Consider the following 6000-nt stretch of genomic DNA (forward strand, 5'->3'; position numbering starts at 1 on the left):
TAAAAAATGACTGAGCTACAGCCGTTTGAAGGCAATAGAAGCAGCAGATCTGATTTGTAGAAAAATCGAGTTAAAGATTCCAAAGCAGAATCACCAAGCAACGTTGCATATTTTCCTCCAATTCTTTTCTTAATAATAATTACTATATTATTAATCACAATATAGCTATTTTTATTTTATTTTTGTTATTAAAATCAAGAACAAAGATGCAAATAAACAGTATTTAATCAAGAGCAGCGAGTGATTCCGTCTTTTCTTTTAATGTAACATTGAGACAGATCTGTATTAAGACCTACTGTAATGCATGGATCAAATATAATGTTACACATCAGATTTTCCCCCAACTATTAACTAAACGTTCATGTCAGTCATAACAGATTATGATGTGAATCTCGTCAATACTTATGCTTTGCAAATGTCAGTCAGCATGATCGTCACCAGCATGGGTTTGAAAATCATATTTCACTGGTATGGACTCATGTCATCGAGAATTCGATATGAATATTAACAAAGCTGGAATGCTGCGCTTTGCAACAATAGTCTTACAACTTGTGGTGAGAAGCAGTAGCCGTCATCCAGAAGTGTGCAGAGAAAAAGGTACTCCTCTCAGAAAACGTACAAATAAAGATCATTTTAGATGTTTAATTACTATTTGGAGCATTGGGATCGCTAGAAGAGGGCTTAATGAACTCATTTTTGTGAAAACCTCAAATTCGACCAAAACTGACATTTTTCACTTCTTTTGCCTGTAGCTCAAAATTAGCCCATGCGACTTCCGACTCATTTCTCATATGTGTGTGTGTGTGTGTTACATGTATATATACGTGTTACATGTTGGTTCTGTTTTGGGTCAGTCTCCCTCTGTTTCCTATGCCTGCCTGTTTTTCCTTCTTAGTTTCTATGGATTTTGATTCACACCTGTTCTGTTTCTCTCTTATTACAGTATATTCCTCATGAATTTAAGCCCTCAGTTTCCCTCAGTTCTCTGTCCGGTATTGTTTGTATTGATATTGATTTTTCCTGTGTCTGCTCCTTGGATTTGTTAAAGTACTCTTTGGATTATATTCCTTCATCGTGCACTTTATATCCAGCATCACGCAACAGAATACCGGACCAAAGTGAATAATCTGTGGTGTTTTTCTTTCTTTTTCTTTTTGTTTCATTTCATTCCTTCCGGATGGATATTCCTGCCATCCAGCTCCTCTGCCTGGAGCAAGGAGATCACTCCCTCAAGGATCACACGAGAGACTTTATCGAACTGGCAAATCTAACCACCTTCCTTGTCCCGGGCAAGCTTGTCCGTATCTGTTCCTCAAGCGAGTTTGCTGGAGAATAATGGTCTGTATTTAGCCGTCTGCTCTGCTAAGGAGGACATCTCCAGCAGCAGCCCCACTCCTAACCCAGAACCCAGCCAGCCACCTTCTCTGTAATGCATGGAGCAATCACCTGAGCCCACTGTAACATGAGAGCCATCACAAGAACCCGCAACTGGGCCCATTGTTGCTCCGGGGCCAGAACTTCACAGAGTGTCTAGCCAGGTGTGTGAGCTGGAAGTACCGCCCATCCCTGAGAGAGTAAACTCGTGGAGTACGAGGGCAAGGAGGGAAGCCACACTCCGGCCACTGGGGTTGAGCTGCAACTGGCTCCTGGGAACTATTTAGAGGAACTTATGGACATTTTTAAGGAGGATATAACTGATTGATTTGGGGTGGTAATACCCTATCCTGAATCTCCACTGGTTCCGCCCAGCTCTGGATCTCCAGCATCTCCTGAGTCTCATACACTTAATAAGTTTCTTGGTTCCACCTAGCTCTGAATCTCCTGTGTTTCCTGGGCGTCCTGAGTCCCCTGCATTCCCACCCGGCCTCCCTCTCCCACCTCCTCTCCTAAAATCAGCTGGTTCTTCGGCCCTGTCTCTGCTGGTTCCTTTCAGTCATTCGAGCTCGCCCTCAGTCAGCACCATATGGGTGCTCTGATTCGCCTCGGGCCTTCCAGTCTCCAGCTTCGCCTGGGCATGGGGATCCCCTGTCTCAGCCCCCAACCTCCGACCCATTGACGCCCATTGGACTTTCTCCACCATGGCCTGCCATCCCACTGACTCCACCAGGCTCCCTCATCCCTCTGGCTCTGCCTTTGACCTTCTTCCACTACAGGATTCCACTCCTTTGGCTTTGCCTCATCCCTCCATTCCTCTGGCTCTGTCTGGCAAATTTAATTTAATTTAATAATGAATTGCTGCAGATCTTATTTGCTACTTCATTTCGAACTGCACAATCCTAACATGTACAAGGTAGGCCTTTTGATCCAGCTTAGGTGCGAGTGTAACCAGCTAATGAACTAAACCTTGCCCAGTGCCTATGCATATCCTATTGGAATATTGGTGTAGTGTGGAAATATTCACCTTATTTTTAATGTATGAAAGGGTCTGTTTTTGTAAATTGAATGTGCAAGGTGTCTGGTTGTCTGCTTCCACTGAGCTTAAATAGACAGCAGAAAGACATAACCAGACTTGACATATATGCACAATTTTCTTGGTTGTTTGGCATTCATAACCTTACTCCATTCCATCTCTTTTATGCATAAAATCCTGTTTACTAAGAATTAGGTTGTCGAATTGGGGTCGGTGGATTAGATCTTCAACTGCACCCCTGACAGGTTCCAATATCAACCGTGTCATTAACAAAATCAATAGAATTTCCTGAGCTAAACAGAGGAAAAAAACTGTCCAGAGGCTCAATCACATGTTTTGCTCTGGTACATTTAATCACTTCACAGATGTGAGGAGCAGACACTGGGCACTGGACCACTGATCACACTAGCTGAATCTCTAAATGTCATATTTTACAAATTCAAGGGTTTCCAAAGGGCTGAATTGGTGGTTCAGTTGTATAGTACAAAACAAAAATACATATGTATTTTATAAAAGATGAAAATTTGCTGCAGAAATAGGAAGAATCGTATACTATACTACCCAAACATATCCTTGTCAACAAGTCTGTCAACAGACTTCCCAATGAATATAGTTCTTATAGCCCATGAAGAATATCTAAGTTTGTCATGAAGTTGTAAACTTTTCAACAGTGGACTAAATGTTTTTTTTTTTAATTGAATGTGGAGGACATGACCCATCCTGCCAACTCTATCAGAAATCCATTAGAACACTTCTCTTCCTACTGACGAACCACATTGTGAGAACTTATTAGTTAATAGCCTTAAGTATGATCCCCTCCTCCTTTTCAAGGTTACTGGTGAATAAAAGCAACACAATTAAGTATAACTTAATTTCTTCTCTGCTCTCCTCAGTTTGAGAGTAATATAATCACTTTCCTAGCACATCTTAGACAGCATAATTCAATCACTTATCCTGCTTATTATAAAACATTCCTGGGAGCGATATGGCAATAGGCCGGTGTCAAGATTCAATCACACTGCAGAATCCAAACCACCTTGGATGTCCGTTGGCTGAAAGAAGGTTTTAGGTTTTTGGTATTGGGGAAAAAAAAATAAAAAATCAGATGCACCACTTACACTTAAAGGGATAGTTTTTTAAGCAAAAATTAAATTCTGTCATTAATTACTCACCCTCATGTCATACCAAACCCGTAAGACCTTTGTTCATCTTCGAAACACAAATTAAGATATTTTTGATGAAATCCGGGAGCTTTCAAACGCTCCATTGACAGCAACACAACTGAAATGTTCCCAGGTCCAGAAACGTAGCAAGGACATCAGTAAAATAATCCATGTGACATTAGGGGTTCAACTGTAATTTTACAAAACTACGCAAATCCTTTTTGTTTGCAAAGAAAGTAAAACTAACAACTTTATTCAACAATTCTTCTCCTGCTCATCCTGTCTGCCGTGGCGCGCCGCCATTGTGGAAAGAGTATCACAACGCATGTTTACATGAAGTGGAAGCAAGGGCATGCATCGTGATACTCTCTCCATGATGGCAGTGTGCCACAGGGTCTCAGAGCACTTGGATTTCAACAAAAATATCTTAATTTGTGTTCTGAAGATGAATGAAGGTCTTACAGGTTTGGATTGACATGAGGGTCATTAATTAAAGACAGAATATTAATTTTTTTTGTGAACTACACGTTTAAAAGTTTATTAGGCTAGCTGATTAGCATGAAAATATATGTTATAAAAATATTCCACATAAATATAACTTCACATAATCAGAATATTGAATTTTGTATATAGTAAATTGCATATGGTAATTTCATATTTTATATTTTTATTTGAGGCACAACAGATTATTTTATATTAGTGAAAAAAATCATTATAGAATTATTTTTAATGTAACATCCACCAAAACAATTAAATATATTAAATTAAATTGATGCACTGATTTTATATATTTATTTATTTGGTCCATTACTCTCTTTTTCTGGGCAAACAATACATTCCACAAATATCTTAATATCTCAACCTGCGGTCTGTTGTAATGGTTTCCCAACTTATTATTTCCCTCATAGATCACTGCTGCATCTGCACCGACTGTGGGTAGATGGACACAGATCAATACAGAAACATTTATTATCCATTTAACTGCAGGGAAATGCTTCTGGCTCATTTCACAAACAGGTTCTTACTCTCCACTGTCATCTTGAGAAAAGACAACCCTATGTCATGACAAACATTTCACTACACTAAAAAAATATGTTTTTTAATTTATTAATTTTTTAATGTACTCCATTCCATCTCTTTTATGCATAAAATCCTGTTTACTAAGAATTAGGTTGTCGAATTGGGGTCGGTGGATTAGATCTTCAACTGCACCCCTGACAGGTTCCAATATCAACCGTGTCATTAACAAAATCAATAGGATTTCCTGAGCTAAACAGAGGAAAAAAACTGTCCAGAGGCTCAATCACATGTTTTGCTCTGGTACATTTAATCACTTCACAGATGTGAGGAGCAGACACTTGGCACTGGACCACTGATCACACTAGCTGAATCTCTAAATGTCATATTTTACAAATTCAAGGGTTTCCAAAGGGCTGAATTGGTGGTTCAGTTGTATAGTACAAAACAAAAATACATATGTATTTTATAAAAGATGAAAATTTGCTGCAGAAATAGGAAGAATCGTATACTATACTACCCAAACATATCCTTGTCAACAAGTCTGTCAACAGACTTCCCAATGAATATAGTTCTTATAGCCCGCAGCAGATTCGCCGATTCTGAAAGCACAAACCGACGTGATATTAAGCTGTCTAATAACACTTGCTCATTACACGATTTTGGTATTCTTGTAATGATTACAAATTAATGATATGATCGCCTGTAGCGGCTGAATTACGGAACAAAACAAAAAAAATGTCTGTTTGGCATGGGTTTCGAACACGCCCAAAAATAGTTGCACTGGGAGATGCCAGTAATGAATGCACTGAGCGACCGAGCTGCATTGATTCAGCTGCGGATTTTTGGATTCAAATAGGATTTTACTCTCGGCGTAACATTATGCAGCATGGCTGAATCAAGGAAATGTGCCTGTGTTAACTTGTGACCTGTTTGCTTGCCAAAATCTAGTTTTACTGTCACAATAACTTAACGTCATTCTCCAGCCAAAGCACTTCTAATGCTGCTGAATGATTATGATTTGATCATACAATCAGAAAAATTGCACATTGTCACAACGAATCCCATTAATGTAAACACTGTTATTGCATAACAACACCCCGAAGTTTAAGTCTAGTTCTATGTTGCGATCCAGTGGATCATTGGCAAAACACATTGTTACACGGGCGGGCTGCCCACATACACTTCTTGTTAACACCAGCGTCGAAACAGATTACTTCTGGCAAGATGGCGAACTGAGCACACGTACTTTGGTGTGACTCTGATCATTAGTCCCAAACCTTTGTGTTGCTTGCCCTTCTTGGTTAGTTTAATTAGTTGATTCGACCGCGTGAAGCTGTAATTAAAGTGCATAACAGCATTTCTTTGTGACTTGCTGAGAAAACATGCCGAAACCGAAGACTGCTGCAG

This window comes from Barbus barbus (genome assembly GCF_936440315.1).
Source record: "Barbus barbus genome assembly, chromosome: 16".
NCBI classification, from domain to species: domain Eukaryota; kingdom Metazoa; phylum Chordata; class Actinopteri; order Cypriniformes; family Cyprinidae; genus Barbus; species Barbus barbus.